Source organism: Engraulis encrasicolus, chromosome 5, assembly GCF_034702125.1.
Source record: "Engraulis encrasicolus isolate BLACKSEA-1 chromosome 5, IST_EnEncr_1.0, whole genome shotgun sequence".
Classification (NCBI taxonomy): domain Eukaryota; kingdom Metazoa; phylum Chordata; class Actinopteri; order Clupeiformes; family Engraulidae; genus Engraulis; species Engraulis encrasicolus.
In genome coordinates, this window is record NC_085861.1 from 17522830 (window position 1) to 17538141 (window position 15312).

The following is a 15312-nucleotide window of genomic DNA, read 5'->3' on the forward strand; positions in this document are numbered from 1 at the left end:
TTTCAGAACATCTTGGAATCAACTGTCAACGAACACACCCAGTGGATTTTGATTCTTTTTTTCCCCCTAACTTTTGCGCCAACCGGGAATCAAACGCGTAACAAGAATGAGAATCTTGTATGATACCTCTACACTATTGAAGCTTGCTAGAGGGAAACTGATTCATTAATCAAGTACACAAACTGTACAGTCATGGCCAAAAGTATTGGCACCCCTTCAATTCTGTTAGAAAATACTCAATTTCTTCCAGAAAATGATTGCAATCACAAATTCTTTGTTATTAATATCTTCTTTTGTTTTTCTTGCAATGAAAAAACACAAAAGAGAATTAAAAAAAAAGTGAAATGAATGATCATTTTACACAAAACTCTAAAAATGGGCCAGACAAAAGTATTGACACCCTCAGCCTAATACTTGGTAGCACAACCTTTAGACAAAATATCTGCGAACAACCACTTGCGGTAACCATCGATGAGTTTCTTACAATGCTCTGCTGGAATTTTAGACCATCCTTGAGGTGATTTGAAGGGTGCTTTCTCCAAACTATCATTGTGAGATCTCTCCACAGGTTTTCTATGGGATTAGGGGGTGGACTCCTACATTATGCTGCAAAATTTGTTGATAGTCTTTAGACTTCATAATTTCATGCACACGGTCAAGCAGTCCAGTGCCAGAGGCAGCAAAGCAACCTAAAAACATCAGGGAACCTCCGCCATGTTTGACTGTACGGACCGTGTTATTTTCTTTGAAGGCCTCATCTTTTTTCCTGCATTCATTTGAATGAACAGGAAAACACTGAGGCCTTCAAAGAAAAGAATACGGTCCGTATGACACAGGGCCTTTAGTAATGCACTACGACTTGGCCATTGCCATTTTGGTAACAGCAAATTAATAACACCATGTCTTTATGGGTCAAAACACCAAAATGTCCTTATTTTGCTATAATGTCAGCCATCTTGGATTTTGCTTCTGAAAGTTAAAGGGAAAATAAAAACAAGTTGTTTTGTATTCAGAGGGGGTCCTACAAATAAATAGGATAAGACACATTACCTGGTCATAAAAAGAGCCGTTCAATGCCTTTTCTGATGTCATGTTGAATTTTTACAACAGATTGAATAATTTTTAAATGAAGTTCATGTAATGGCCGACTGAACAGTCCTTTATCCATCGTGAATATTACAAATACAAGAAAAAACAATGACTTTAGAGACCTTAAAACACCAAATACATAATTTATGCTATATGTCATGTCAGCCATCTTGGATTTTGGTACTAAAACTTGAAAAGGTGGGGTTGCAGGTTAACCATTTGAAGAATATGTACCATTATGACATCACGTTGGGGGCTCCCCAGGCTAATAGGAGTATGTAGAACCTTAGAATCCTGGGGGGAGTTCCCCCAACGTGATGTCATACCTGCAACCCCAGGGCAGGGGTGGAAACAGGTTGGTTTGTATTCAGGGGGTGTAAGAAATATAAAAAACACCAATTCCAAAAATGTATATGACATGTTTCTTTCAATTACATTCAATTGTGTTAGAATATGACCACATATCCACCATCTTGGACTCTGGGCGTTTCCTCTTCAGAAAAAAATGGAAACAGGTGGATTCGAAGACTATGGGGTTTGAAGTTGATAAAAAACACAATTTGGAAAAATCTATATGAAATGTTCCTAAACCTTATTTTTGGGACAACTGAACCTGCACTACATCCAGGAGTCGACTGGCAACAAAGGCGCCCAGTGGACTTTCACTCTCTTTTTTTCCCTCATATCCAGTGGTAAATCCAAACTTCTGCGCCAACCGGGAATCAAACCCAGGTCACAAGAATGGGAATCTTGTATGATACCACTACACTATTGGCGCTTAAGTGACATGAAAGGACTCGTGAATTATGTTCACAGACTGCATGCATATTCAAATACGTTGCTGAGGAAGTTTGCTAATCGACAGTCAACAATGACATCCAGTAGATTTTGCCTCTTTTTTTGTCCATATTGAATACGAACTCTTATCTTTTGCACCATCCATGACCCAACTGGCAACAAAGCCTCCCAGTGAACTTTGACTCCCTTTTTTCATCATATTCAGTGGTAAATCCTAACGCTTACGCCAACCGGGAATCGAACCCAGGTCACAAGAATGGGAATCTTGTATAATACCACTACACTATTGGCACTTGAGTGGTTGAAAGGATCCAGTAGTCAAGTTCAAAAACTGCATGAATATTCATATACATTGTCGAGGAAATTTGCTAATCGACTGTTAACAATGACATCCAGTGGATTTTGACTCAATTCGAAACGGGGAAGGCAGCTCTCCTTCCAGTGAGCTAACTGGACATCAAGTCTTGAAGTGTGGATCGAAACGAAAAATTGCTTTAGTTCCTCTCTCGGCAGTTGACTGCATTTGTTGGCGTAAAGGGGATATTTGAGGTCAGCCTCAGATGCTGACTTCGCTGCCTTGGTACCCAACATGCTGTGCGCCACCTCCCTCTCAACCGGAAACCTGAAAAACAAACATGGCTACTTATATATTATATACTACACAAGCTACTGCCTTATCATACTCTTTATTCTGACACTTATGTATGTAGATATTGAAAATCGAATGGATAAATCAACATTGTAGTATCTAAATATGCTGTCGCTAGATCTATTTATAGCCTATTTTTACGATTCCGCCGTCTGACGATCATTCACCGTTCAAATAGCATGCGTAAGCTAAGCGCTAACGTGATGGAACGTAACTCCCGCCATAGAATCGCCGTAACATCAAATGCGCAAGGCAGCACACTCGTAACGGCTGCCTCATCAACTAACTTCACCTATCTGATCAGTGACCTGTTTATGTAGGAGGAGAGTCATCGAGTCACTGCCTCCCGTTTCGAATTGAGCCTTTGACTCTTTTTTTGGTCCATATTGATTGCAAACTCTTTTGCACCATCTAGGAGTCGAATGGCAACCAAGTGGAATTTCGCTCTCTTTTCTTTATCATATTCAGTAGTAAATCTCAACTCTTGCTCCAACCGAGAATCGAACCCGGGTCACAAGAATGGGAATCTTGTATGATACCACTACACTATTGGCGCTCAAGTGATATGAAAGGATTCATGAATCAAGTACACAAACTGCATGCTTAGTCAAATACATTGTTGAGGAAGTTTGCTAATCAACTGTCAACAACGACATCCAGTGGATTTTGACTGTTTTTTTAGTCCATATTGAATACGAACACTTATCTTTTTCACCATCCATAACTCGACAGTCAGCAAAGGCACCCAGTGGACTTTGACTCTTTTTTTTCCCATCATATCCAGTGGTAAATCCAAACTTCTGCGCCAACCGGGAATCGAACCCGGGTCACAAGAATGGGAATCTTGTATGATACCACTACACTATTGGCGCTTAAGTGATAAGAAAGGATTAAAGAGTCAAGTTCACAAACTGCATGCGTAGTCAAATACGTTGTTGTGGAAGTTTGCTGATCAACTGTCAACAACGACATCCAGTGGATTTTGACTGTTTTTTTAGTCCATATTGAATACGAACACTTATGTTTTTCACCATCCATAACTCGACAGTCAGCAAAGGCACCCAGTGGAATTTGACTCTCTTTTTTTATCTTATCCAGTGGTAAATCCAAACTTCTGCGCCAACCGGGAATCGAACCCGGGTCACAAGAATGGGAATCTTGTATGATACCACTACACTATTGGCGCTTAAGTGATATGAAAGGATTCAAGAGTCAAGTTCACAAACTGCATGCGTAGTCAAATACGTTGATGTGGAAGTTTGCTAATCAACTGTCAACAACGACATCCAATGGATTTTGACTGTTTTTTTAGTCCATATTGAATACGAACTCTTTTCTTTTTCACCGTCCATAACTCGACAGTCAGCAAAGGCAACCAGTGGACTTTGACTCTCTTTTTTCCCCCCATCATATCCAGTGGTAAATCCAAACTTCTGCGCCAACCGGGAATCGAACCCGGGTCACAAGAATGGGAATCTTGTATGATACCACTACACTATTGGCGCTTATATGTATGAAAGGATTCATGAATCAAGTTCACAAACTGCATGCTTAGTCAAATACGTTGTTGAGGAAGTTTGCTAATCAACTGTCAACAATGTCATCCAGTGGATTTTGACTCTTTTTTGGTCCATATTGAATACGAACTCTTATCTTTTGTACCATCCAGGAGTCGACAGTCAGCAAAGGCACCCAGTGGACTTTGACTCTCTTTTTCTCCCATCATATCCAGTGGTAAATTCAAACTTCTGCGCCAACCGGGAATCGAACCCGGGTCACAAGAATGGGAATCTTGTATGATACCACTACACTATTGGCACTCAAGTGATATGAAAGGATTCATGAGTCAAATTCACAAACTGCATGCGTGGTCAAATACATTGTTGAGGAAGTTTGCTAATCAACTGTCAACAATGTTTTTTTAGTCCATATTGAATACGAACTCTTTTCTTTTTCACCGTCCATAACTCGACAGTCAGCAAAGGCAACCAGTGGACTTTGACTCTCTTTTTTCCCCCCATCATATCCAGTGGTAAATCCAAACTTCTGCGCCAACCGGGAATTGAACCCGTTTCACAAGAATGGGAATCTTGTATGATACCACTACACTATTGGCGCTTAAGTGATATGAAAGGATTCATGAGTAAAGTTCACAAACTGCATGCGTGGTCAAATACATTGTTGAGGAAGTTTGCTAATCAACTGTCAACAACGACATCCAGTGGATTTTGACTGTTTTTTTAGTCCATATTGAATACGAACACTTATCTTTTTCACCATCCATGACTCGACAGTCAGCAAAGGCACCCAGTGGACTTTGACTCTTTTTTTCCCATCATATCCAGTGGTAAATCCTAACTTCTGCGCCAAACGGGAATCGAACCCGGGTCACAAGAATGGGAATCTTGTATGATACCAATATACTATTGGCGCTTAACTGATATGAAAGGATTCACGAGTCAAGTTCACAAACTGCATGCGTAGTCAAATACGTTGTTGAGTAAGTTTGCTAATCAACTGTCAACAATGTCAACCAGTGGATTTTGCCTCTTTTTTGGTCCATATTAAATACGACCTCTTATCTTTTGTACCATCCAGGAGTCGACAGTCAGCAAAGGCACCCAGTGGACTTTGACTCTCTTTTTTTTATCAAATTCAGTGGTAAATCCAAACTTCTGCGCCAACCGGGAATCGAACCCGAGTCACAAGAATGGGAATCTTGTATGATACCACTACACTATTGGCGCTTAAGTGATATGAAAGGATTCATGAGTCAAGTTCACAAACTGCTTGCGCAGTCAAATACGTTGTTGGGGAATTTTGCTAATCAATTGTCAACAACGTTTTTTTTAGTCCATATTGAATACGAACACTTATCTTTTTCACCATCCATAACTCGACAGTCAGCAAAGGCACCCAGTGGACTTTGACTCTTTTTTTTCCCATCATATCCAGTGGTAAATCCAAACTTCTGCACCAACCGGGAATCGAACCCTGGTCACAAGAATGGGAATCTTGTATGATACCACTACACTATTGGCGCTTAAGTGATATGAAAGGATTCATGAGTCAAGTTCACAAACTGCATGCGCAGTCAAATACGTTGTTGAGTAAGTTTGCTAATCAACTGTCAACAATGTCAACCAGTGGATTTTGACTCTTATTTGGTCCATATTGAATACGAACTCTTACCTTTTGTACCATCCAGGAGTCGACAGTCAGCAAAGGCACCCAGTGGACTTTGACTCTCTTTTTTTCCCCCCATCATATCCAGTGGTAAATTCTAACTTCTGCGCCAACCGGGAATCGAACCCGGGTCACAAGAATGGGAATCTTGTATGATACCACTACACTATTGGCGCTTAAGTGATAAGAAAGGATTAAAGAGTCAAGTTCACAAACTGCATGCGTAGTCAAATACGTTGTTGTGGAAGTTTGCTAATCAACTGTCAACAACGACATCCAGTGGATTTTGACTGTTTTTTTAGTCCATATTGAATACGAACTCTTATCTTTTGTACCATCCAGGAGTCGACAGTCAGCAAAGGCACCCAGTGGACTTTGACTCTCTTTTTTTCTCCCATCATATCCAGTGGTAAATCCAAACTTCTGCGCCAACCGGGAATCGAACCCGGGTCACAAGAATGGGAATCTTGTATGATACCACTACACTATTGGCGCTTAAGTGATATGAAAGGATTCATGAGTCAAGTTCACAAACTGCATGCGTAGTCAAATACGTTGTTGCGGAAGTTTGCTAATCAACTGTCAACAACGACATCCAGTGGATTTTGACTGTTTTTTTAGTCCATATTGAATACGAACACTTATCTTTTTCACCATCCATGACTCGACAGTCAGCAAAGGCACCCAGTGGACTTTGACTCTTTTTTTCCATCATATCCAGTGGTAAATCCAAACTTCTGCGCCAACCGGGAATCGAACCCGAGTCACAAGAATGGGAATCTTGTATGATACCACTACACCAGGGGTGTCCAAACTTTTTTTAGTGAGGGCCGAATACAGGAAAATGAACAAGGGGCCGGGCCGCACTTTAGCGGTGACATAGCCTATTGTGTGATGACAAGGTACCAAATACACAAGGGAGACAAAAGCTGTCTGGTAGCCCATGATTTAGGCTATTTCCAATATTTTCAAGAGGCAATGTAAGAAAAGGTAACAAAAATTGCATCAATATTATTGTGTCAGTGTATGAATTATCCACATGTACACGGTTAACAATTAAGCTTATTATTAATTGTTATTAATTATTATTAAATTGATATTTTATTATTGCCTACAATCAATCAATGCATGTTTATATGCTGTTTTATTTGTATTATAATTCTCATTATAGCCACTACTTGCTGTTCCCCGTCACTTCATGGGTTAATGTGAAACTCGCGCTGATCCAATCAGATCAAGTGCCTCTCTCAGACGCACGCAGGCAGGGATGAAAACACTCTGTGCCTGCCTCCCTCAGTTTAAATGAGCTAGTTCTGTCGTAACCTAGCATGTTTAGCTAACTTGCTACAGCCAAAGAGGCAATTTTACAGGATGGATTCACAAAGCAATCAAAAAATAATGTCACTTGTGCGAAATGTGCTTACAGTACAGCATGATACTATTCCAACTGTGGGTTAAAGTTACAAATAAAAGTGCTAAGCAATCGCTAACGCTAACCGCTAATTAAGTTTGGAGTGTTTATAAGCAGCTGTTGCCGTAACTGTCTCCTATTATTTGGTGACGGACGGCGCTAACATAACAATGCCATAATATCATTACTACCAAACCGCCGATTACATCTTATTTTAACAAGGTACCCAAACTACCCCGGCCCCAATTGAAACTTGAAAAATATCTTAGCATCATGCTTTAGTTCCCAGCCTGTCATCCTGAACTCAGCGTGAACAGGTCTGGGTTCCCATGCATAGGATTTTGCAAACTAGTTCATCTGTGTTTGTTATAAGGCATTGCTCATTTGTGGTCAGGCCAAAATATTTCCTTTGGATGCAGCAACTTATTAGCAACCATCATTTTCCCCTTGTTTCTCTGATAGGACTACTACCGTAACAAACAAGAAACAACTAGCCAGGTGGAAGTTGAGAAGTTTTAGCGGGTGGCGCCACTTGGTGTTCAAACTCAGAATTGCAACAGAGTTACAATGTAGGTCAAATGTAATGTGCGGGCCATGTTCAATCACATTTTAAAAATCTGCCGCGGGCCAATAAAAACGGGCTCGCGGGCCGGAGTTGGCCCGCGGGCCTTAGTTTGGACAAGCATGCACTACACCATTGGCCCTTAAGTGATATGAAAGGGTTCAAGAGTCAAGTTCACAAACTGCATGTGTAGTCAAATACGTTGTTGTGGAAGTTTGCTAATCAACTGTCAACAACTGTTTTTTTAGTCCATATTGAATCAAACACTTATCTTTTTCACCATCCATGACTCGACAGTCAGCAAAGGCACCCAGTGGACTTTGACTCTTTTTTCCCCCATCATATCCAGTGGTAAATCCAAACTTCTGCACCAACCGGGAATCGAACCCTGGTCACAAGAATGGGAATCTTGTATGATACCACTACACTTTTGGCGCTTAAGTGATATGAAAGGATTCGAGAGTCAACTTCACAAACTGCATGCGTAGTCAAATACGTTGTTGAGTAAGTTTGCTAATCAACTGTCAACAACGACATCCAGTGGATTTTGACTCTTTTTTGGTCCATATTGAATACGAACTCTTATCTTTTTCACCATCCATAACTCGACAGTCAGCAAAGGCACCCAGTGGACTTTGACTCTCTTTTTTTCCCCCATCATATCCAGTGGTAAATTCAAACTTCTGCGCCAACCGGGAATCGAACCCGGGTCACAAGAATGGGAATCTTGTATGATACCACTACACTTTTGGCGCTTAAGTGATATGAAAGGATTCGAGAGTCAACTTCACAAACTGCATGCGTAGTCAAATACGTTGTTGAGTAAGTTTGCTAATCAACTGTCAACCAGTGGATTTTGACTCTTTTTTGGTCCATATTGAATACGAACTCTTATCTTTTGTACCATCCAGGAGTCGACAGTCAGCAAAGGCACCCAGTGGACTTTGACTCTCTTTTTTTCATCATATTCAGTGGTAAAATCAAACTTCTGCGCCAACCGGGAATCGAACCCAGGTCACAAGAATGGGAATCTTGTATGATACCACTACACTATTGGCGCTTAAGTGATATGAAAGGATTCATGAGTCAAGTTCACAAACTGCATGCGTAGTCAAATACGTTGTTGTGGAAGTTTGCTAATCAACTGTCAACAACGTTTTTTTAGTCCATATTGAATACGAACTCTTTTCTTTTTCACCGTCCATAACTCGACAGTCAGCAAAGGCAACCAGTGGACTTTGACTCTCTTTTTTCCCCCCATCATATCCAGTGGTAAATCCAAACTTCTGCGCCAACCGGGAATCGAACCCGGGTCACAAGAATGGGAATCTTGTATGATACCACTACACTATTGGCGCTCAAGTGATATGAAAGGATTCATGAATCAAGTTCACAAACTGCATGCTTAGTCAAATACGTTGTTGAGGAAGTTTGCTAATCAACTGTCAACAATGTCATCCAGTGGATTTTGACTCTTTTTTGGTCCATATTGAATACGAACTCTTATCTTTTGTACCATCCAGGAGTCGACAGTCAGCAAAGGCACCCAGTGGACTTTGACTCTCTTTTTTTTCCATCATATCCAGTGGTAAATCCAAACTTCTGCGCCAACCGGGAATCGAACCCGAGTCACAAGAATGGGAATCTTGTATGATACCACTACACTATTGGCGCTTATATGTATGAAAGGATTAAAGAGTCAAGTTCACAAACTGCATGCGTAGTCAAATACGTTGTTGAGTAAGTTTGCTAATCAACTGTCAACAATGACATCCAGTGGATTTTGACTGTTTTTTAGTCCATATTGAATACGAACTCTTATCTTTTTCACCGTCCAGGAGTCGACAGTCAGCAAAGGCACCCAGTGGACTTTGACTCTCTTTTTTTTCCATCATATCCAGTGGTAAATCCAAACTTCTGCGCCAACCGGGAATCGAACCCGAGTCACAAGAATGGGAATCTTGTATGATACCACTACACTATTGGCGCTTAAGTGATATGAAAGGATTCATGAGTCAAGTTCACAAACTGCATGCGTAGTCAAATACGTTGTTGAGGAAGTTTGCTAATCAACTGTCAACAACGACATCCAGTGGATTTTGACTGTTTTTTTAGTCCATATTGAATACGAACACTTTTCTTTTTCACCATCCAAGACTCGACAGTCAGCAAAGACACCCAGTGGACTTTGACTCTTTTTTTTCCATCATATCCAGTGGTAAATCCAAACTTCTGCGCCAACCGGGAATCGAACCCGGGTCACAAGAATGGGAATCTTGTATGATACCACTACACTATTAGCGCTTAAATGTATGAAAGGATTCATGAGTCAAGTTCACAAATTGCATGCGTAGTCAAATACGTTGTTGAGGAAGTTAGCTAATCAACTGTCAACAATGTTACCCAGTGGATTTTGACTCTTTTTTGGTCCATATTGAATACGAACTCTTATCTTTTGTACCATCCAGGAGTCGACAGTCAGCAAAGGCACCCAGTGGACTTTGACTCTCTTTTTTTCATCATATCCAGTGGTAAATCCAAACTTCTGCACCAACCGGGAATCGAACCCTGGTCACAAGAATGGGAATCTTGTATGATACCACTACACTATTGGCGCTTAAGTGATATGAAAGGATTCATGAGTAAAGTTCACAAACTGCATGCGTAGTCAAATACCTTGTTGGGGAAGTTTGCTAATCAACTGTCAACAACGTTTTTTTAGTCCATATTGAATACGAACTCTTATCTTTTTCACCATCCATGACTCGACAGTGAGCAAAGGCACCCAGTGGACTTTGACTCTTTTTTTCCCCATCATATCCAGTGGTAAATCCAAACTTCTGCGGCAACCGGGAATCGAACCCGAGTCACAAGAATGGGAATCTTGTATGATACCACTACACTATTGGTGCTTAAGTGATATGAATGGATTCATGAGTCAAGTTCACAAACTACATGCGTAGTCAGATACGTTGTTGAAGAAGTTTGCTAATCAACTGTCAACAATGACATTCAGTGGATTTTGACTGTTTTTTTTAGTCAATATTGAATACGAACTCTTATCTTTTTCACCGTCCATGACGACTGACAACAAAGCCACCCAGTGGACTTTGACTCTCTTTTTTTCATCATATTCAGTGGTAAATTCTAACTTCTGCGCCAACCGGGAATCGAACCCGGGTCACAAGAATGGGAATCTTGTATGATACCACTACACTATTGGCGCTTAAGTGATATGAAAGGATTCATGAGTCAAGTTCACAAACTGCATGCGTAGTCAGATACGTTGTTGAAGAAGTTTGCTAATCAACTGTCATCAATGACATTCAGTGGATTTTGACTGTTTTTTTAGTCCATATTGAATATGAACTCTTATCTTTTTCACCATCCAAGACTCGACAGTCAGCAAAGACACCCAGTGGACTTTGACTCTCTTTTTTTTCATCATATCCAGTGGTAAATCCTAACTTCTGCGCCAAACGGGAATCGAACCCGGGTCACAAGAATGGGAATCTTGTATGATACCAATATACTATTGGCGCTTAACTGATATGAAAGGATTCACGAGTCAAGTTCACAAACTGCATGCGTAGTCAAATACGTTGTTGAGTAAGTTTGCTAATCAACTGTCAACAATGTCATCCAGTGGATTTTGACTCTTTTTTGGTCCATATTGAATACGAACTCTTATCTTTTGTACCATCCAGGAGTCGACAGTCAGCAAAGGCACCCAGTGGACTTTGACTCTCTTTTTTTTCCCCATCATATCCAGTGGTAAATCCAAAACTTCTGCACCAACCGGGAATCGAACCCGGGTCACAAGAATAGGAATCTTGTATGATACCACTACACTATTGGCGCTTAAGTGATATGAAAGGATTCAAGAGTCAAGTTCACAAACTGCATGCGTAGTCAAATACGTTGATGTGGAAGTTTGCTAATCAACTGTCAACAACGTTTTTTTAAGTCCATACTGAATACAAACACTTATCTTTTTCACCATCCATAACTCGACAGTCAGCAAAGGCACCCAGTGGACTTTGACTCTCTTTTTTCCCCCCCATCATATCCAGTGGTAAATCCAAACTTCTGCGCCAACCGGGAATCGAACCCGGGTCACAAGAATGGGAATCTTGTATGATACCACTACACTATTGGCGCTTAAGTGATATGAAAGGATTCATGAGTCAAGTTCACAAACTGCATGCGTAGTCAGATACGTTGTTGAAGAAGTTTGCTAATCAACTGTCAACAATGACATTCAGTGGATTTTGACTGTTTTTTTAGTCCATATTGAATACGAACTCTTATCTTTTTCACCGTCCATGACGACTGACAACAAAGCCAGCCAGTGGACTTTGACTCTCCTTTTTTCATCATATTCAGTGGTGAATCCTAACTTCTGCGCCAACCGGGAATCGAACCCGGGTCACAAGAATGGGAATCTTGTATGATACCACTACACTATTGGCACTCAAGTGATATGAAAGGATTCATGAGTCAAGTTCACAAACTGCATGCGTAGTCAAATACGTTGTTGAGGAAGTTTGCTAATCAACTGTCAACAATGTCATCCAGTGGATTTTGACTCTTTTTTGGTCCATATTGAATACGAACTCTTATCTTTTGTACCATCCAGGAGTCGACAGTCAGCAAAGGCACCCAGTGGACTTTGACTCTCTTTTTTCCCCCCATCATATCCAGTGGTAAATTCAAACTTCTGCGCCAACCGGGAATCGAACCCGGGTCACAAGAATGGGAATCTTGTATGATACCACTACACTATTGGCGCTTAACACTAGAACTACCACGGAGGGGTCAATTGACCTTTTTACCTAAAAGCCCCACAAGAGGGTCATTTGACCCTTTGGACCCCCTGCGGACACTCCTTTTGTTGTGGAAATGTGGCTGTTAGCAGCTCACAGCTGTCACTTGAGACACAGAGTGTGTGTGTGTGTGTGTGCGTGTGGATCATTTCCAATGCCTGTTGAGTGCTGTATCTCTGCATCTTCGTTCCATCGAGAGGAGCTTCTTTCACCACAAAATTCTTGAGGGAAGTGAAGCAGTAGTCCACATGCACTGGTATTTATCCATCTAACAATTGCCAGGTTACATTCACATGAGTCGTTATGGTCACATGGCATGGGAGATTCACACGTTACAGTTTTTCTCGATTGGTTTGGCTAATTTCCGAAACTGAGATGACATTCTCAAAACAACACACGGACAAATCCCCAAACCAACTTGCAATTTCCCAAAACAGAATGGCATTTTTCATTGCTTTCATCAGATATCAAATGCTTTGTACATGTCTCAAATGTTTAGTACATCTCTGCAGATGGATATGTACAAATAACCTTCAGTTGACACATTCAGCATACATTTAGCACATTTTCCAAATAAATTGACCTTGCTTATCTTAACGAATTAGACAATTCTCAGTCTAATGGTTGCCCTCTCCAAAACACGTCAGCATTATTCATTGTGTAAGTCATCAGATGCGAAGTGATTAAAGCAATTCCCAAAACAGTCAAGGACATCATATTTTAAGAATTTCATTACATAGTAAATTCATGACAGTGTTCAACAGGTCAGATGGTATTGTAACTTTACTAGTTAGTAGAAAATAATTTTACAACCGTGTATACTACAGTTTCCTCTGTTATTTGGCCAATTTCATGACACTTTTTCAAACAACATTCTGTTTTGAACAATTGCTAGTTGTTTTGGCATTTGTCCATGTTATTTTGAGAATGTTATCTCTGTTTTGAGAAATGAGCCAAACCCATGAGAAACTTGTGATATATGGGCATTACTTTCTGTATATGAATTTACAGTAAAGAAAGTTACTGATAAATGTCCTTGGTAAATTATCGGTGTTGTCAAACTTCAATGGTTTCACTCACTTTTTCATTTTTATACATAGTCGAAATTTGTTAGCTGAACGTAGATAAAACACCTAACCATTTTGACTGGCAGTGCTTACACAATGGCAAAGGGACAATGTATTTTGGGGGTACTGATGATATATGTGGGGAAGAAATTTAGTTTTGACACATGGGTAAACTGTTTTTGGGGTGATATGAGTGAGTGATGAGGATCCATGTAGTTATGCTGAACCATCCAGTTTATTTTGACAGAAGGACTAAATGAATGCAAATGAGCCAAAGCAATTGAGAAGCATCTATGCCATTTTGATGGTACTGACTATTTATATGTGAGACGGTTTAGTGCTGATGCAAGAATGAGGTGTTTTGGGAGGTATATGACATTTTGCTAGTTATCTGAACTGTTGTGCAGAAGTGTAAGAATGTTTGGCCAAATGACCCAATGGTTATAGGAATGTCATCTCAGTTTCAAGAAATGAGCCAAACCAATCGAGAAAAACTGTAATTCAACCATTATCTGGTTGCAGTCATATGATTCGTCATGATCACATGGGACATTCACACGTTCATTGATGACTTATATGAAGAAAATGTGCTGACATGTTTTCAGGACAATCATTACACTGAGAATCAACCAATTGGGATAGATCAGCAAGGTACATTCATTTGAAAATTCTACTAAATGTAAGCTGATTGTGTTAACATAGGATACTTGTACATAGCAATTTGCAAGGATGTACTAAATGATTGAGACATGTACAAAAGCATTTGAAATTTGATGAAATCAATGATAAATGCCATTCTGTTGTGAGGAACTGCAAATTAGTTTTGGGATTTGTCCATGTTTTGAGAATGACATCTCAGTTTCTAGAAATGAGCCAAACCAATGGAGAAAAACTGTAACACACTCTCCGCCAAACTTTGCTATCTGTCTTTGCTGCTGATATCTTCATGCAAGTTGCTATTTACCTGTGGTGATTTTGGAGGCTGACAGCCCTTGGGAAGAAGCTGTCTGTCCCTGTTTGTCTTGGCTGTTAGCACTGTAAGGTGTGACCCCTCACCCCTCACCCCACACACGGCCCCTAACAGCCTCATTACCATAACAAAATGAGTGATTAGTGTATTAGGTAAAAGCCACCGGGTCAAATGACCCCTCTCTGGTACTTCTAGGTAGGCAGAAAAATCCTGGTAGTTCTAGTGTTAAGTGATATAAAAGGATTCATGAGTCAAGTTCACAAACTGCATGCGTAGTCAAATACGTTGTTGAGTAAGTTTGCTAATCAACTGTCAACAACGTCATCCAGTGGATTTTGACTCTTTTTTGGTCCATATTGAATACGAACTCTTATCTTTTGTACCATCCAGGAGTTGACAGTCAGCAAAGGCACCCAGTGGACTTTGACTCTTTTTTTCCATCATATCCAGTGGTAAATCCAAACTTCTGCACCAACCGGGAATCGAACCCTGGTCACAAGAATGGGAATCTTGTATGATACCACTACACTATTGGCGCTTAAGTGATATAAAAGGATTCATGAGTCAAGTTCACAAACTGCATGCGTAGTCAAATACGTTGTTGAGTAAGTTTGCTAATCAACTGTCAACAACGTCATCCAGTGGATTTTGACTCTTTTTTGGTCCATATTGAATACGAACTCTTATCTTTTTCACCATCCATAACTCGACAGTCAGCAAAGGCACCCAGTGGACTTTGACTCTCTTTTTTGCC

General features: G+C 40.4%; 14 non-coding genes across 14 annotated transcripts; all 14 read right to left on the minus strand.

Moving 5' to 3' along the window:
* Positions 1–3337: 3337 nt before the first annotated feature.
* On the minus strand, positions 3338–3408 carry trnag-ccc (transfer RNA glycine (anticodon CCC)). Its single transcript has one exon. It is a non-coding gene; the product is annotated as a tRNA-Gly (tRNA).
* A 243-nt stretch (positions 3409–3651) lies between these two features.
* On the minus strand, positions 3652–3722 carry trnag-ccc (transfer RNA glycine (anticodon CCC)). The gene has a single exon. It is a non-coding gene; the product is annotated as a tRNA-Gly (tRNA).
* A 248-nt stretch (positions 3723–3970) lies between these two features.
* Positions 3971–4041, minus strand: trnag-ccc (transfer RNA glycine (anticodon CCC)). The gene has a single exon. It is a non-coding gene; the product is annotated as a tRNA-Gly (tRNA).
* A 244-nt stretch (positions 4042–4285) lies between these two features.
* On the minus strand, positions 4286–4356 carry trnag-ccc (transfer RNA glycine (anticodon CCC)). Its single transcript has one exon. It is a non-coding gene; the product is annotated as a tRNA-Gly (tRNA).
* A 1471-nt stretch (positions 4357–5827) lies between these two features.
* trnag-ccc (transfer RNA glycine (anticodon CCC)) lies at positions 5828–5898 on the minus strand. Its single transcript has one exon. It is a non-coding gene; the product is annotated as a tRNA-Gly (tRNA).
* Positions 5899–6146: 248 nt separating this feature from the next.
* Positions 6147–6217, minus strand: trnag-ccc (transfer RNA glycine (anticodon CCC)). Its single transcript has one exon. It is a non-coding gene; the product is annotated as a tRNA-Gly (tRNA).
* Positions 6218–8684: 2467 nt separating this feature from the next.
* Positions 8685–8755, minus strand: trnag-ccc (transfer RNA glycine (anticodon CCC)). The gene has a single exon. It is a non-coding gene; the product is annotated as a tRNA-Gly (tRNA).
* A 227-nt stretch (positions 8756–8982) lies between these two features.
* On the minus strand, positions 8983–9053 carry trnag-ccc (transfer RNA glycine (anticodon CCC)). Its single transcript has one exon. It is a non-coding gene; the product is annotated as a tRNA-Gly (tRNA).
* Positions 9054–9928: 875 nt separating this feature from the next.
* Positions 9929–9999, minus strand: trnag-ccc (transfer RNA glycine (anticodon CCC)). Its single transcript has one exon. It is a non-coding gene; the product is annotated as a tRNA-Gly (tRNA).
* Positions 10000–10850: 851 nt separating this feature from the next.
* trnag-ccc (transfer RNA glycine (anticodon CCC)) lies at positions 10851–10921 on the minus strand. Its single transcript has one exon. It is a non-coding gene; the product is annotated as a tRNA-Gly (tRNA).
* Positions 10922–11485: 564 nt separating this feature from the next.
* On the minus strand, positions 11486–11556 carry trnar-ccu (transfer RNA arginine (anticodon CCU)). Its single transcript has one exon. It is a non-coding gene; the product is annotated as a tRNA-Arg (tRNA).
* Positions 11557–11785: 229 nt separating this feature from the next.
* trnag-ccc (transfer RNA glycine (anticodon CCC)) lies at positions 11786–11856 on the minus strand. Its single transcript has one exon. It is a non-coding gene; the product is annotated as a tRNA-Gly (tRNA).
* A 242-nt stretch (positions 11857–12098) lies between these two features.
* Positions 12099–12169, minus strand: trnag-ccc (transfer RNA glycine (anticodon CCC)). Its single transcript has one exon. It is a non-coding gene; the product is annotated as a tRNA-Gly (tRNA).
* A 247-nt stretch (positions 12170–12416) lies between these two features.
* Positions 12417–12487, minus strand: trnag-ccc (transfer RNA glycine (anticodon CCC)). Its single transcript has one exon. It is a non-coding gene; the product is annotated as a tRNA-Gly (tRNA).
* Positions 12488–15312: the final 2825 nt, after the last annotated feature.